Below are 18,750 nucleotides of genomic sequence, written 5' to 3'. Positions count from 1 at the left end.
TTTTATTTTCTTTCATATTGAGGAAAATGGATTTTAAGGGATCCATAACCTCCTTTAACACTGACTTTCGAGAACGCCTCATGCAGTCTGCATAAATCCCCTTCCCCTCCATTTCCCCCTGTGGCGTCTTCACTTCTTTGTCCAGCTTCCTTTTTCTGTCTCTCTTGCTCTGTCATTGTTCCCCCGTGGGCTAAAAATGCTAATTCTTTCAAAGGAGTCATGGGATTTTGCTTGCCTCGGTAGCTCTCCTCTCTAGATTCCACATTGGATGTGCTCCATGATGTGTTTTTGCCTTGGATGGAGTGTAAATTACATTCTAAAACAGAAGTGCATTCATAGATCACAGCGAGAGTTCACTTGTTAAGCAGACACACAGGTGTCGCTTCTTCTTCTGTGCTCTCTTTGCTCTTCTTTCTCTGCTGCTAATGGGGATGCATGCCCAGCCATCTGTGAAGGACAAGGGAACCTTTTGGCCGAGACAAATCGCTTTGGAGCAGGGCTGCAGTCTCCCACACCGCCTCCCCGTCCCCGTGCTCTCCGCGCACACACACAAAGATGAACACAAACGCGTGCACGCTGTCCCTCTCCTCCAGGGTAACAAGGGAAGCGTTTGCATTGGGTCCATAGTGTTCCATCAGGAGTCAGCCAACTGAGCCACCAATCTAATCCCCAGCAGCAGCAGCCCACATGGCTGCACTGCCAAGTTCCAATTAGACCCATAAAAAAAAAAAAGTCATCCAGTTTTCCTGAATGGGGACCTTTATGGAGGAGGAGCCCAGCCCTGCGTGACCCGCCGTCCACCCGATATAACAATGCGGCTAAAAAAGCAACGCAAGACGGGGCAACAGGCCAGAACTATAAGACACCCCCTGGGGGAGGTGTGGGGAGGAGGGGGTGACACTATAAACACAAGACAGAAACAAAGCACTTTCAAAGTTCAACCTCGGTTAGGGCGGGGGCTCTGAGACCCGTAAAACCATTGCTTAGAATAAGTGACAACTGGCGGGTTTATCAAAGCCTCGGGTGCTGAAGTACACAGAACTCCCATTTTTCAAATTACAGTGGCTGGCTCGTTGCACTGCAAGATATGCCAGTTTGTTTGGTGGGTAATCCTCTGCAAGTAATGTATCATTTGAAGTGAACTGATTTTTAGTGGGTCAGAGAAGCCAATAAGCATTTCTGTGTGAGCCACAATAGTCAGTTTTCTTGATCCGATCCCGTGTTTCACAGCTGTGAATTTGACAATTAGTATTAGTGGCTTTTACTATCGAACCCGATCCGTGTGCAAAAAGCTGGCTGGTGACGGTGAAGCACCACTGATCAGAAATTGGGACTACAGAGCTTTCCCTTGAGTTAGAGGCTGACGGAAAAGCCATAACAATGGATTTATAGCTCCTATCTTCTATAAACAGCACCAATATACAGTAAATGGAGACAGGTCCTTAATAGTCCTAGCTCTTCAGAGGTAGAGGATTCTGCTGACAGCGGTGTCACTGATAGTGTCTGCGTGTACGGATCTCTGCGTGTGGAGGGGTGCTGCCTGTCCAAACCGAAATGTCCTCGGTGACCTTGCTAAATAAAGACCAGTAGATTGAGTCATCCGCTCTCCCTGTCCATTGCTGAAGCGCTGAGGCTTGAAGTATACATTTGCACGCCGCATTACACCTTCTAATAGGCAGTCAGTCAAAATAACATGCTGCCTGAAATGTCAGCGTTTACCTTTTGTAATGACCAAGCTTTCACTGAAATTAATAGATCCTCAAGCTCATCTCTGGAGCTGAGCGTCTTCATACTGTCAGAAGCAGAGACCCTGAAACCACCAAGCCCACACCGACGCGCACACATCCCACAATACCCGGGCAAATATCAACTCTCGCTAACTGCGACTTCCTGGCAGCAGGAGTCGATGAGACGTTTTAAGATCGCATTGTTAACTTAAATCATTCAGATTTTATGGAGGTATCGAAATTATCATCGCTGGAAGATGCTGCGTGAAAAGATCCACAGTGACGTGCTGACACGTAGGCTTGTAGTATAGATAATATTTTAAAAATAATAAGTGGTTATCACGCATATGATCATATCATAAACAAGCCAGCGTCAGCACAGTCGCGGTCAGACTCACTTTACTGTTTATTTCCACTCTCATCTGTTTAAGCAACACAGTTGTGACTAACTAAAGTGAGGCGTCTGCCGCTGTGGCTGCAGAGACTTCTCTCGCTGGGAGAGGCTCACTTCACACAACAAACTTGTTAAGTTGAACCGAGTCACTCCCACAGGTGCGTACAAATTGTTGTTATGCAGTTGAGTGAAGCACTGGAGACGGGGGAACTGTTGAGGACTTAATTCTTAATTTAATTACCGAACTGTTGTCTGCCTCTTGCTGCTGCTTCTCCACTCTGCTGTCTAAGCCTGCTAAGCTAGCTGCTTCATTAAAATGCTCTTTTGTACCTTGTGTTTGGACTCACGGGTGTGGAAAGGGTGTTGGTTCATTGTGCTGTAAAAACGGATTATTCTATATAATTTCATGCCGGTTTAGAAAAGTATATATTTTTACTACTTTCTACAAAAGGGTCACTAATGAATAACAATTGTTTTTACAGTATAGTTTTTTATGTTTTAATGTGCTTTATTCGCTTTGTTGGTGCTGTTACATTCTGCCTGTTCTGTTTATTCATTTGACATTCGAGCTGTATGCACCACCACTCTGCATCACTCAGTGCCAGATGTCCTCATTCACCAGTGTTAGGGAGTTTTTATTGTTTTATTTGCTTATGCTTCAAAAGTTATGTTACACATATTTCACCAGACACAGTTTTCTGTAGAAACAGGAAGCTGACCCTGTGACACTGGCATTTACCGCAAGAGACCAATACAGAAATACATATCCGCAGAAGTTGACTTGCATTATATTATTCTTAGAAATTGACTTGCAACACACATACTTTGTGACACACACACACACAGCTTACACACACAGCTTACGCACAGACAGCATCAGGACCTGCGTAACAGGAAATGTGATTATATTTGCATATTGACGATGTAACCTATAAAAATAAACGAATACTGCAGTTCGGTGTGATTTGCTCTGAGCTTTTCACCCGTGCCGCACGTTGTCAATCTCAAGTGTCTCATTGTTGTTTATTCACCTGACTGTTTGTTAACTGTAAATCTCTGACAACCAGTAATAAATAAAATTAAGGACAATTCTGACTGGAAGATTTGTATTTCTATTGATGTCTTTTGTTATATAGTGAAACTCTTATATTGCATCAACCCTAATTTATACATTTCATTTTAGGGCCTCTAATAGTTTAAAAGCTACAACGATATCTCACTCCTGGATTAAACGTAACATTATCATTAAAATACTGATTAGGTTTGACACCCCGAATACACTGTACCTTTGATGCAATACTATACAAAAGCCCACACCGTGACGGATCCTCCACTCTGTTTTACAGATACCTGTGACTCTACAGATACCTCTCTATGTGACCTCGGCCATACATACAAATGATGATTTGAACCAAAAATGTAAAGTTTGGATTTTTTCCTCCGTGTTTCCCTTCCTTAAAAATTTCTCCTTGACGCTGACGAACGAGACTTCAGTGTCCAGATGCATCTCTCAGGTCCTGTGTTGGGTCTTTCCTGTTTCTGGAAGGATGTGACTTTCAGATACTGCTCACCTGCTGTAGATGTTTTGCCAATGTCCAAAGAAAAATGTTGAAAGCCTGGAAAACTTTTGCTCTAGCCCAGCCATCCCCAACCGCTTTTGCGCCACGGACCGGTTCATGTCCAACAATATTATCACGGACTGGCCTTTAAGGTGTCACGGATAAATACAACAAAATAAAAGCAGTACCGGTACCAAAAAAAAAGGATTTATTTATAACACAGAGGAAAAGACCCACAGAAACTGAGTCAATGATAAAAACAAACAAACAAAAAAACACTAAAAACCAATTCAAAACGCTGAAAACCATAAATTTCACACCCAAGCCTCAACTCTCGCACCCTGGTACCAAACGACTCACGGACCGGTACCGGTCCATGGCCCGGGAGTTGGAGACCGCTGCTCTAAATGGTAAATGGCCTGGATTTGTATAGCGCTTTTATAGTCCCTAAGGACCCCAAAGCGCTTTACACAACCAGTCATCCACACATTCACACACTGGTGATGGCAAGCTGCATTGTAGCCACAGCCACCCTGGGGCGCACTGACAGAGGCGAGGCTGCCGGACACTGGCGCCCCCGGGCCCTCCGACCGTGAAGTGTCTTGCCCAAGGACACAATGACCAAGACTGTCCAAGCCGGGGCTCGAACCGGCAACCTTCCGATTACAAGGCGAACTCCCAACTCTTGAGCCACGATCGCTCTAGACCTCTTTAAAAAGTACAAGAGTCTGGCGCCGTCGTGACAACCTTCACCACCCCCAAAACAAATGAGGGGTGGCTCAGGACTTTTGCACAGTAATGTACCTCACACCACCAACGAGCTTTACTTTATTCTGAATCAATCTTTAACGATTTACAACCACCGTCACACACAGTCAGACACACATATCAGTTCAGTCACACCGACGGGTGCCTCGTCGCCCTCTGTGTTAATGCCGGTCTCCTACAGAGTTGCTCTCTTTCTACCAGCGGGAAAAGTAAACTGTAAGACCCACATTCACCACAGAGTGACCGTGAATGGCTATAGGTTCAGTTTTGTTCATAAAACTGTCAGAGAAGGAATTTGACTCTGTTATTACCCAAGCAGACACACAATGACTGCCTTCAAAGGCAAAATGAAAACCTGGTCAGATCTGAAAATTAACCAAGTGGTTGGGGGTAAGATCATATCCAAAATCTGAGTTACTCAAAAGATGTTATCTGGATATTCTGGTTATGCCATTTAACACAAACACAACCACACAATCCTTTATCCTCCAGTATATTTTCTGCTCTTCTTCTTGAAACTTAGTCAGTACTTAAAGATTCCTCTTGGCTACATTCAATGATCATATGCATAAACAGAGGTTGTTATTAGTGCGCCACCGGAGTGCATTGATGTGTATTCATGGGTCAGTGGGAAAATGTAGCATCTGCCCTCACCTCCTCTACTGTTTTTCCCATATACACAATAAAATGAAATGTTAATGGATGCTAATGAAATGGCTAATTGTGGATTCGGTGCAACCATGCGAAGTTCACACTCTAGGCCTTGCTGTTCATCGTTTATCACGCAAACTCCTCTTGAGAGTTCGAGGGGGTAGGAAAAAAAAGCCAGGAAAATAATAATAATAATGATAATAATAAACATAAAAAGCAAACAAACAATGAAACAATTATGCATGCAGACCTAGTGCCACGCAGGTAACCTGCTTTGTGGTGAGCATCACGCCGGCTCAGAGGTGACATTCCTTTGTGCTCGATCGACAGATTGCAGAGCAACTTTTTCGATGGTGAGATGGAAAGGTAGCTCGCAGTAGGCTTGCCGGCGGCGATTTTTCACCTCAGCAACAGTCTTGCTTGTCAGTCCCGGCAGAGACAGCCGCCGAGGCCTGCTAAAGCTGAGTAAAGCTCGCGGCTGTCTTTATCTCTCGGCCTGTGAGCCCAGAGTGGTTTCAGGCAGTGATTAGTGAGGCAGATCCCACGTGGGTCACACTTTTGCTAGAGGAGATCAGTCCTGGAGATTTGAGGCATCTGGGCACCTTTGTAGTAGAAGCATGTGAGTGACAAGAGAAGAGAGGAGAGGTGAACGAAATGGAGACTGGAGAGAAAAGAGAGACAGGCAGATGGAGAAGAGGTCTAGGTAGTAGCAGGAGGAGATGAAGGCTGTATGATTAGTCTGTACAGGGAATAGAAGAGTTGGGTATTTTAGGTGGAAGGAAAAGCAGACTAGTTTCATAAACTGCATCATATCACTGTAGGCTGTTTTAGAACACCTGCAAATAAGTAAATAAGTATGAGCCAACCCTGACACAATGCCCATGAAAAGAATTTCACACAGAAGGTCTCTTGTTATATGTTTTTAAATATTTTTTGCTATGCCGTAGACAGAAAATGTTCTTTTTCCACTTTGACCCGTTTTTCCTTTCTCCATCAATATGATAGTGTTATAAAAGTAGTTTGAATTCTTTTGAAATTCACTATTTCACCTTCCAGCTGGGAGCAGATTCGTACCACCGTTACATCTGACGCCTTTGTAATCTGAAACTACAGTGCAGCGATTAACAGACTGTATTTTCAGTTGTTCTAATCCCTGTAGAGGTCACCTCAAGGTGCTTTATACTGTGTGATGAAGACCCTGCAATACACAACACACAGAATATATAGAAGACTATCTCTCTCTCTCTCTCTCTCTCTCTCTCTCTCTCTCTCTCTCTCTCTCTCTGTGTGTGTATATATAGGGAGAGAGAGAGCTGATAAGGTATTAGACACAGGTAGGGAATGAGTCACAGGTACAAACAATCAGACGCGAAGGGAAACTAATCTTCAAAGTGAAACAGGACAATATTAAAAGGGACTAATGCAGACATGAATACTAAACTCATCACTACAACAGAATTAAACACAGATACCAAGTGCTGAATAAGAACGGAAATCATTAATAAGAAGAAGAACATTACATTAGAAGAAAGCAAAGCCATAAAAAAACTGAGATCAACCGTGAGCGTTAAAAACAAACCGACTATGTTAACTAGTAATGCAGCGCAGAGGCCAAATCTTGTGATTATGGCTGGAAAAGCTGCATTTCCAGGCTGTGCTACGTGCTTCCCCGTCCTCCCTGCGTTCCGAACGTCGCCGTCCTTGCAGTGTCAAAGCAAAAGTTGTTAAACTAACAGCACGATGCTTGAAGAAGAGCAGGGGTGACAAAGTGTAATTACTTTTGAGCAGAAGAGATCGTTGTTTACTTTGATGGTCGATTGTAGATTCGCATTCACCTTTTATCATCTAGGACAGCCGATTCCACAATCTGCTTAAATGGCAGCAAAAACTAATGGCCTGCGGGAGATAGCCCATGACTTTTAAATGAAGAATTTTTGACTTTTAAACGTCCTCATTGTATCGGAGAAAGTTGGATTTCGAAGAATTTCTTTTTGGTTTGTTTTTGCGAAACACGTAGAAATGAGCCGTGGCCTCTTCACATTTCCCTTTATTTGCCTTTTCATAGCGAGGTGCTGTAGGCATTTCTTTTAAGATCATGTTCATTTCCATTCATAATGTGCTGGATGATTTTTTTTACAAGGAGAAGATCAACAATGGAAACTGAATTTAAGCAGGTCACCCACTTTAAACATTGAGCATTCACACTCAGAGTATTTTTCCTTTGCGTGCGACGTCTTAAAGGTCCCCCTATGTGGCTTGACCTCCCGTTTAATGAAATTCTATTGAGCGCTGCTTATTGTTAACAGTACAATATTAGTAATCCCAGGCTACAAACTAAAATCATAACTGGACAAAGCAGGAGCATGTAATAGGAACGTGCTTCAAGCAGTAATTTATGACAATAAAAATCAGCATTCAGTCTCATATTCTCATGGCTCTTGCTTCAGCTTTATAGTGCTAATTATGGCCATTACAGTGTCATTGATCCCCCAGCGCCACCATCACCACCACCACCACCCATCTTTGCTGGAGAAATAGTACACCCTGCCATTTGCCTAATAAGGAAGAAAGTTGTTCCATTTCACTGGACTAACCTCCATTCTGCCTTTATGCTGCTAAATGAAACTGATTTGCCTCAAAGACAATGCGTCTTAAATCGGAAAAGGAGACACGCAGAGGAAAAGAGAGGGAAGGGGAAAGTGGGAGAAGAGAATCATAAGTGGGCACTTATGCATATGTTTGATAAAGATAAGTGACGTCCCATCTATTGGTCGTTAATGAGATCTTTTGCAACAGGAAGATGTATGTGGCTGTGGTGTGGCACGCACTAGTGGGAAATGACTGCTGAAGGGGGCTGCAGAGGGAGGCACTTCATCATGTATAATTGCTACCTTGTACACACTGGGTCCCCAAAGGCTCTGGCTTCTCTGCAGACACCCAGGACCTTCCTCCTTTAAATTTCTCGTCGCTCTTCTTCCTCCTCGCTCGTTCTCTGCTTGCATTTCATCTTTCCCCTTCCGTCGCCCCCTTCCTCCCCGAGTACATTATTTCCTGTTAAACAATGCTATAGAACAATGTCTTGCTGGTTTGAGCATCTGAATACAAGCTTGATTAATCAGGCGAAAACACAATGACTTCCTCTTTGCCACGGGTCCCCTGTGTTCCCTTTAGTTTCATGTGTAGGAAGTTGGGGTTTTTTTTGTCTATGCTGTGCATTTATTTTTGGGAAACAAAGTAAATCAAACAGAAATAGTGGCTCATTATCTTGCTTAAGCTGCAACACTTTGCAATACGGTTCATCTTTAAGAAGAATTCTCTGAAATGGGACACCATGCTAAGAACAACTGCTCCACTTCTAACAGAAGTGAAAGCAAACAAATAAATCTGATGCGTTTTCTTGTTCTAGTGGGACACATGCACGAGTTTTTCAATGCAGCATAATTGCGAATTGAGCTTTTTTTCTCCCCCAAAATAAAACCTCGACAGCCGTGCTAATCAGCTAACATTGTGTCACAACCCCCCCTTTTTTGCTAGCATTTAGCTGTGTGTTCATCAATTAGCAAATAAAGAGGATTTTTGCATATTTAGACAATTATGGCATAATGATGAGTCTCTGAGTGCAGAAATATTCAGAGCAGTCTTAGGAATGGCACAAGACACGGCACATTTGTGCGAGCCCTTCACAGGATTTTGATTGATGAGTCTCTGTCTGTCTGTCTGTCTGTCTGTGCGTGTCCCGTCGTGTAACATCCAACACGCAGTCGCGAATCTCATTCACTTGCAGCAGGCATCGGCTTCAACAATACATCGATTAATGGGAAAAATCCAAAGTGGCACCAGCAAATTTGGCACGGCAACCTGACGCCCATTCAAGGGATGGTGGGAACACTGGCACGCATCGAAAGCAGTTTCGGTAGGGGCTGTTCGTGTTGGCAACAAGGAGTGGAGCTAAGTGCAACCATCAGCCAGTCCACGCAGATTGCATGGCACATCAGCGCTGCGTAGCCCTTCCAGGAATGGAAAGGGTGTATTTCTTGCCAGAACTGCGGAGCAGCCATGTTCATAGCAGGTTAGCCTCTGCGCTGGGTACATCAGGTAGGCTTTGGCAAATGAGAGGGATGGAAATAAAGGAGTGCATGACTGGATCAGCAGATGGGGTGTGGGTGGGGGGTGCGTGGGGGGTTATTCTTTACTTGGTGCCATGCAGCTGCAACAGCAGATAACATATGCCAGAGAAAGGAGGGCAGACAGAGGCTCTGTAAACCATGATAATCCAAACAATGTTTTCTAAAGGAGGGCCAATACTAAGCCTAATGGTACTTCAGTCGAATATTATCAAAGGTACTGGACACATTACAATGCAAATGTGTTATTATTGTTGCATTTACATGCAACAATAATAACACTGCCGCCAAAATATATATATCTATTTTTACAAGTGCATCAAATGACCATTTATCATAATACTCCTGCTGTCATGGCTACCCAGAGAGAGCTTTTGATTGTTTTTTTTTCTTCCTGCCCAAAAATAATTTGTTTATTGACTTACCAAATTAAATTCACCCAAAGAAATTACAGCCATAAGTCAGCTGCATCACATCGGACTGCAATTAAAACTGAATTTCAAGATTAAATTTGCCTGGCAGGCTAAACAGAGGCAGCGATGCAGAGTGCTATCTGAGAGCAGCTGTGGATGACAACAGGAGGAAAAGAGGAGACACAGCCATTAAAAGCAAACTTTAAGTAGTCTGTAATATAACCACTCGACTGTATGCTATAAGAAATCACATATAACTCATATTTATCTTTCTTGTTTTGTTTAATTTGATTTATTTTTTTGTGGTTGGAAGCGAAAAGTACAGACCGCTAAAGCAAGTCAAACATGCACCATTAACATGATTGAGCTGAAGCTACAAAGACCTCGTGGATGTTAAAAGAGGAAGAAGAATTAAGTCAGGAAATAATGGTAAAATGGCAACCTGAACTTCATACCTGTTGCATGAAATATGTAATATATAACTTTTCAGCTTCCTAATCAGAATGGCATTTAACTGCCTTGTGAATTATTCAGTAGCTTGTAGAACCATCCTGAGCAGCAGAAACCTTAACTAATGTTTTTCTGTTTGCCTTTGTCAGTCTGTCACATCGTTGTGGAGGAATTTTGGCCCACCCTGCTTTACACTTCTGTTCATTCAAATTTGCAGGCATGTGTTTATGTACAGCTTTCTGAAGGTCCCACCACAGCACTGCAGTTAAGTTGAGGACTTTGACTGAGTCATTGAAGCTTGTTGATTCTTTTCTTTTAGTCATTCGATTTGATTTACTGCTGGGCCTGGGATCATTGTCCTGTTCAGACACGTTTTATCTGTCAGTCAGATGGCCTCACAATTGACTCTAGAATACTTGGTATACAGGTGTGTTCATGGTCAACCCAATGACAGCGAGGTGCCCACTTCATGTGTGGGCAAAACAAGCCGCTACATACCCTCTTAATTGCTATGAAAGTAAGTAAAGGTGTGCTTAGTTTTAAAATCCCTGTATATTCTCAGGCTATAAGGCTATGACAAGAACTCCAATGAGCACCAGGTCTTTGCTGACTGTGTAAACATAGTTCACAGGAGAGAAATATTTTTTAAAAGAAGGACAAAGAAAAAGTAAAAGAAGATGTGGATGATAGCTGCAATTATAGTTAATATTTCCTTACATACAACTATTCCAAAAATTTCACTTTGACTTTGAATTCAGTACAGATGCAATTTCTTTGGAAGGTTTTGCTTTGCTTTTATAATTAATTTTTTGAACTTTAGTCGAGGATGAAATGTGCTATTAGAGTTGCATCAAAACATTACCTTTATGCTAATTACAAAACTTTACAGAAGCACTCCTGATGAATGTTCGGCAGCACTACGTTGCCATGCAAACTTCCTTTCCTTATATATATTTTTGGATCCTGCACACATCTTTGCAAAAGGTGCATGTAGTTTAAAGCACTTTGTGTGCACGCTTCACACGTCTTCCCGTCACATCCATATTAATGGCTTGTCATTTTGCCATAGACAAAAATGCTGTAAGCTGAGTGAAATGAGAAGCCGAGTAAAGGGCCAAATCGTGTCTGCAGCATGTCCAAACAAACGGAGCAAGAACAGTTGGCCAACTCTTCAACAATGGCTCTGCCTATCTTGTGCAACGGGTACCTAGCTCTTACAGCAGCTGCCAAAGCCACTTCAAATGGCCCCCACTTCAGACAAGATCCTTTAGAATAGCTTTGAACACAATCACGAGAGTGAGGCTAAGCCGTCAGAGGGACTAGCTTGTATAATTTTCACGAATATGCAAAGCCTTTGAACTCCAGTTTATGCAGAAAATCACACCGTGTTGTAGTTTACAATGTGGCTGCAGATGATGGAGAATTATTGATTAATGAATGGGTGAGAAGCCTTCTGAAAGAGATTGATGGTTTGATGTCTCGCCGTTTTCATCTGGATTTTCTGTTCGCTGAATGTGTAATGTCAATACACACGACTCGCTAAAGTGTGTATGGATGAGCCACATATCTTCAGTAACAGGTACAAAGTAATTGCCGTAAGAGTAAAAATAGCATCAAGCGTGCATTACAACGCAGAGGAGTCACTCCTATCAGAAGCTGCTGATTTCCTTCTTCAACCTTTCCTCAGAATGGACTCTTAAAAAAGGAAAAAAAATATTGCACTCAACAATAGGCTGCTGTATGTGTGGGCGTGGGGAGTAGGAAGATAATACACAGGCTCCAGTGCATGAGAGGGCCTTTGTGCAATAGCCTAAGCAAAGTGGGCATCGCGTCAACATTACAGCGTACCATAGACTTCTCAGTATTCAGCATATATGATGCAGCGCAGTGTCCATTTGGTAAAATTAAAAAGGCATTCAGGCCGTAAATCCTCACTCACATTAAAAGTGTTGAATACACTGGGGCAGTGTTGGTTCACAGAAATGCTGTTCAAATCCCACATAGAAAATATATTCCCCCCCCTTATTTTCTTTTCTATTAGCTTCATGATAGCGGCAGCACAGTGGTGCAGCAGTTAGCGCTGACTCCTCACAGGACGAGGGTTAATAGGTTTTTGCATGTTCCACCTGTGACTGTGCGGGCTCTCTCTGGATTCTCCCACTCCCTCCCTACAGCCCAGAGACATGCATGTCAGGTTAACTGGTGAGTCCAAATTGGCTGTGGGTGTGATGCTGAACATGATCAGTTGTGTCTCTCTTTGTGTTTGTCCTGTGCAACCTGTCCAGGGTGTAACTCTCCTCTCGGCATATGACAGCTGGGATAGGCTCCAGCCAGCCTGCGACCCTGAATTGGATAATCGGATGATGAAGGATGGACGAATTAGCATTAATGCTTTGTTTTCTTCGTTACCATGGTGCATACTCTATATTTATACAAAACATATTTCCTGTTGAAATGCATTACGTACAAACCCGTGTGTACTTAACAAGTAATGTCCATGTTCATAAAAATTTGATTTATTTCATAACAGTTTCACAAACATTCTAAAGTCAGTAAATAAAGCAATAGTGTTTATTTTAATAAATAATTAATAAATAATTTAATGACTATTAGAAAATCCTAAAATTTTAAACTTTAGTCATTAGCCACTCTTATTTATTAGTGTTTGATCACACACTCAAAAAATAATAATTCTTCATGCTCAATAAACAATGAAGCAAAACAGTCGACCCCCACTTAGGCTACGTTCACACTGCAGGCGACTGCAGGCCGTATCTATAAGATAAAAGGATTATTTATAATTAATCATCAAGGAAAACTTGCTTGGTATAAACTGAATGTAAACCAGTCAAATGAACTTCATTTGATTCCATTAAATGTAAAAATGTATATTTTACTTATGTAATAAAATTAATTGGAAATAAATTAGTTAAAAATCAGCATTTTGAGCAGAATGTGTGTGTGTTTGGATATGAAAAATGAATGGATGGATGTTCTCTCACAGTATTACATGGTCCCAAGAGCAATGCATGGACACCATTCAGCAGTGTAAATAAATGTTTCAATAAATGGTTTAAAATCGGGTTTTTTTTTAGCAACTGAGCTAAGCTAAATTGACCATTAGCAAGTTTTGCCCCCTTTTCAGCATTTTTTAAATTGTTTTTATGTCTTGTAGTCATAAAAAAGGCCAAACACACCATTAAAGATGTAGAGTCGTTGTGCCACTGATCTTGATTCTGCACCAGGTTTGTGTGGATACGTGAATGCCACTGTGGTTCGACCACAAACGAATGTTTTTATAGAAGGAAATTCTGTTTCCAGATGACCAATTAAATCACATTTTAATTCGTATTCGTATTCACATTACCGACACTGAATATTTTATTTAATGCAAACCTTTCAACAGAAGCTGAAAAACTTTACACAGAAGACCGTCAGCTGAGTAATGTGGATTATTCCAAAATCTCCATTTACATACAATTATGTTTAACGTTAATCATCTGTGCAAAGTGTTTGTGCCGTTCAGGAAGAGGCTAGTCTGATTAACAACCTATGAACCTGCACATTATGGGAACTCGTTCGTAGGAATTAATTTACTCTGCACATCGGAAGACTCCTAATTATCAATTGTACATCATGTATTACAGTAACCCGTTTGACCTCCAATTACAATAGCACCAATCAGAGTGGGGTTAATTCCAAGCGACGATCAATTTGGCCCAATCATTTTTGCTCCACTCCCATGGGTGCCCGAGTCACTTTGAAGCAAGTAAATGCATTTCCAGCAGCCCACATCAACATATTACCTTGTTTTACTGACTCTGTTAATTTATCAAAACCACGTTGCATATTGCCGTGCCTCCAAATACAGCGTTAATGACACTGTGCTAAGTGCGTTCACATTCTCATTGAGATTTATACAAAAGCACTATGACTGTGTTCTTTGTTGATGTTTTTGTTTGCTGTTTTTTCTGCGTGCGTGCTCATTGCTGTGACTGATTTCTTGGTCGGGCTCAATCAAAATGTTGTCCTCTGCTGCAAATTAACTCCTGCAAATGAGAACAAGCAGTAAAGGTCATCAGTCGATCTGTGAACATCCAATATTATTTCTTATTTGAAGTTCAAGAAAAGTGTGCATGAAGTTCTGCCTGAGAGAAAACAGCGCTCGCATTAGTTTGTAGTGTGTGTGCATCCTACAAGAGCGCTCTTTAAAGGAAGGCCACATGTTGTCTCCTGAGAACGGTTTCTGCTGAACAGCCAATAGCAGTTGTCTTTGAAGGCAAAGTACAATGGAGAGGGAAACAAAAGCTTTGCTCTGCTGTAAACCAAGGAGTAAGTAGGTAGGCCTAAACAATGACAGCATGTCCTTGAGTTATAAATATATAATATCCCTCAGGTGGCTCTGGGAGACAGCAGCTTCTGATTGGCTTTGGTTATAAATCATTCATTACAGTTCACATCAATAATTAATATTCCAACCAAGCCTGAATCCTTTATGTAAATACTGTCACACGTTAGAAGGTTACCATTGTAAACTTGCACAGACAGCAGTTTGCGAACTTTTTGATTGCCAGCTTAGGATGCCGTGTTTGTGTCGGCATTCTCTTTAACTAGCCTGCGAGATAATGCGGCACAAGGGCAGCGCAAATAACCTATAAACACCGCGGGGCTGATCAGATATTTCGCTTGTATCAGGGTGTACTGATCTTTGATCGATTACAGGTGTCTCTACAAACCGCATGACAGTTGAGAACTGTAAAAGAATCACAAGGATGGATGGGTTCTGTTAAAACCACAAGAGGTTTATTGTGGGGAGAAAAAATCAGCAGACAAATATCCTTCTTATTATATTAGATTGTTTGGTTAAAGCTGCCAGCACAGCGTCTAAGGCAGGGACCAGCTGTGTAGTCTGACAAACTGAGTTAGAAATAAGGGTCCTTCCTCCAGTCCGATTTTATCTAATGTTACAATGCTTATCGGTTCAGCTTTCATACTGGGACTACTTTTAAACCAGGACTAGATGCTGAAAGAAGATTGACAGCCAATGTTTATTCAAAACAGAAATATTTGCTGGGTAGTTACATACAAATATACAACAAGCTCGTGTACATACAGTAAACAGTTCTTATATTAGCCGGTAAAGGTTGAAACGTTAAAAAAGGTTGGAAAAATAAAAATGAGAAAACCTTATAGAACATTTTGCAAAGTTTATGAGGGCAAAACACAAGACGTGTTTTTCATATATGAAGTTTAACAACATCTATATTATTTAATCAAAAAGATTAAAAAAACAGGAGTAAGTGTCCATATTGAGCTTCTACAGTGTAAAGTTGGCTGCGAAAAAGTTCAGCACTAAAGGTCAGGAGGTCACTTAACTTGATCACCATTTGTTTATCTTTCTTTCAGTGCCTGCACCACACACAGCAGCGCCGACGGTCCAATCAATCACAGCTCATTAATGACAAGAAATGGGCTGCTGAAACAAGACCATATGGCTCTGGCTCAGAACTCCAGTCTCCCTGCCTGGAACTTGCAGAAAAAATGCAACTGCTCTAGCCTTTCCCCTAAATAGTTATGACTATATAGCAGTAACTTCTTCAAAGCTTTAAATTGTGTGCATTTTTTTGTGTTTCCTTACTCGTAGTTAGCTTCAGTGATGAAGTTTATGATTAGACGGTGTGTTGCGAGGGAAACTGCAGCGAAGAAGCCTCATAAGATCGTAACACCTGGATTCTGTTTAATAGCCATATGGTAATAATACTTCATCAAAAGACTTTCAAAAGTCGGATGACAACAACTTCGACAGCTAAGCCTGCCTGTGCTGACACAGGAGGGGAGTGACCAAGTGGTGGAAAGAAAAATCTGTATGTCAGTCGCCTGCAGGGGCGCGATGTGAATGTTGATTGAGGTGCTGAAAACTTTACCACTTAGTTGACATTGAAAGAATGCAGCATTATGGAAGCACTAAGCCTATAGATTGGGCCTGAAAATAGCAGGAAACGGGAGCACATGAGCTTTTTTTTCAAAGGTTACTTCAAAAGCGCTGTATAAATGCACACTTTCTTCAATCTCTTCACTGCTTTGATGCCTTGATCCCCCTGAACTTTGCTAAAACAACATTTGAGCTGTAGATACTTTTCCAGAGAGAAATGGCTGCGATATTATTGATTCATATTAGGTGTCTGCTGCTGTTTGTGTAGCCTAGACACTTTTATCTTCCATTCAGTCGACACTTACGCCTCAGCAGTAGCCACTACAACTTTGCTGATGGACACGAGTTGGCACTCTGGTATCCTATAAAATGCTTCAGGAGGCGATAATATGAGCAAGAGCAAAGCACAGGACTCCAGACTGGCACTTTTGTCATGTTAATGTGACCGCATATGACGCTTCGCAAATAGGATTTACTGTACAGGGCCTCCTATGAAATGGAATTGCAGTCTCATAAAATGTACTTTTAAAGAAATTGTGTGAGGGAAGTCTGGGCAGTAAATTAAAGTCCTCTGGCAGGATTAGATGGAGGGAGAGGCGGAGAAGGAAGAGGGCAGCTGGATGAGTATGAGGGGCAGCTGTGCAGCTCCGGCTCGCAGAGGTCATGGATCTGCTGTAATTCCACACTTCTCCATTTCAGATTTCATTCTTTTTTTTTTATTGCACATTTTATTTTTCTCTGAAACAATTGTCCAAAGGAGCGCTCTGGGTTCAACCGTTAATGCAGTGGACACGTATAACAAAATGCCTATAAACTGGATCCAAGAGTGTGTGCGTGTCCACAGTGAAAACCTCCCCTTCTTTTGCACGTCAACCAAACATCTGGGTCTGGCTTTGTGGGGAAAGTGTGAAGCTGATTTGCAGCTAAAGTTACTTCTTACTCGTAACATTTTGAAAGTTGAAGACCAATTTTAGGAGGATTCTCCACACTGCAGGCTCACAGAGCTTCACTCATTAGGCCATGGGGGCAGCTCAGCTATAGTCCATGCAGAAGTCATCTAGGACCTTAACATTGCTCTGGTCACTGACATTTAAGTGTACTTCAAGAGTCTCCACACTGTGCCTTTTAAAACCTCCTCCTCTATCATCTATTAAATCCCTGAACCCCTGGGCCTGGTCTGCATGAGCGTTTGCGTGTGTGGAAAACTCTCAGTAGATATCCAGCTGTGGTTACTAATATGAGATCGGATGAACTCTTAACAAGCTTGTGAGCAAAGATGCAGGAGAGGCCAGGAAAGCTCTTCCTCCTGCTTTCAGAAAAAGGCTACTCGCCTCTTTTTCCCTCCCACAAACTCTGACGTCAGCTGCGTGTTGACAATGCAACCACTCAACCTTCATGTGTCAAAATCTTAGCAGCGGATTACTCCACATATTTTTAAACGATGACATTTTGAAAAGCATCTGCATTGTAAATTGGTTTTAAGAGCCACTAATAAAAAATGTGGTTTAGATGACTGCTTTTACAAAACATTCATGATGAGATATAAAAGCAGAATTGAGGCTTGATTCATGTTAAGGTCTGTAATAAGTGGGCCCATTGTGTTTAATAAAATGTTGCTATTTTGCGCTGTTCTGATTAGTCATGAAGTCTGTTTGGAAACCTGATGAAAAAGCATCCAAAGAGGGCAGCACTACTTGTAATCACATATTATTTTTAATCTTTGTTATGTTTGTGTCGTGGTCTCTGGGTTTTGTTGTGGAGTTTGATTATTTCTAAGTGTGTTTATTTTGTTTTTTTCACTGGTTCTGATTATTAGTCGCCCGTGGCTATTGCTATTGTCTATAATTGAGTTCTAGTTAGGATTTCTGGAGTGTGCAATTTGAGTTTACTTCCTGAATTCCTTGCATAATATTCTAGCTTTCTCCATCTGTTCTTGTCAGTTGGAGGCTTATTTTCTCTGTGAATACTTAGTTGTTTTATTATTTTCTGTTTTACTTTGTTAGCTGTTGTCTCAAGACATTCAGCTTTTGCTTTAAGCCTCTTGCATGACCTCCTGAAGGATTATACCTTCACAGCCTCCAAAAGGGCTTCACCACTACCTATCTGCCTGTCCTGCTTCTGCATCATGTCCATTCTCAGGAAACAGGATGTCAGGGATTTTACAGGCCTTCTGCACAGCCTCCTTCCCAGCGTCAACATTGGTGCTCTCCTCACTGAGGTTTCCTGAGCGGTTAAACCTTCCTGTCTTATGACCAGCATCATGTACACTCTCCTCTGGGATTCTGCCTCTATTCCTCTCCACCTGCCAGGCCTCCCGATGGGTTTCTCCTTTACTGCCTGATTCCCGAGGGGATATTCTTTTGCCACAGTATCCCAAGTGGTTCCACCTTTACCACCCGTGTCTTGGGTGGTGCTTAATTGTTCCTTTTGTCTTAACCCTCATATTTTGTCATACATGGAAACATGAAACTAGGGATGGTGATCTGCCAATATGGAGTCTGACAATAAGATATTCAAGAATGGAACTGGATAGACGGATTTCAAATAACATAGCAAGTAGCAAAAAATATTACTTGTAAAACAAGGGTACATCATTTTAACTAACCAATTCATGTTTTGTGCGACTTTATCTTCTTTTCTTAGCTTACAAAAAACCAGTCTACGCTGCAGCAGCTTTTTAGGGGAAATCGATTCGCTGAAAACGTTTTTCTTTCTGTCAAAATTTAGGAAAG

Source organism: Haplochromis burtoni, unplaced genomic scaffold (genome assembly GCF_018398535.1).
Source record: "Haplochromis burtoni strain Fernald_Lab_line unplaced genomic scaffold, NCSU_Asbu1 Contig_82, whole genome shotgun sequence".
Classification (NCBI taxonomy): Eukaryota; Metazoa; Chordata; class Actinopteri; order Cichliformes; family Cichlidae; genus Haplochromis; species Haplochromis burtoni.
This window is presented reverse-complemented; position numbering follows the sequence as displayed.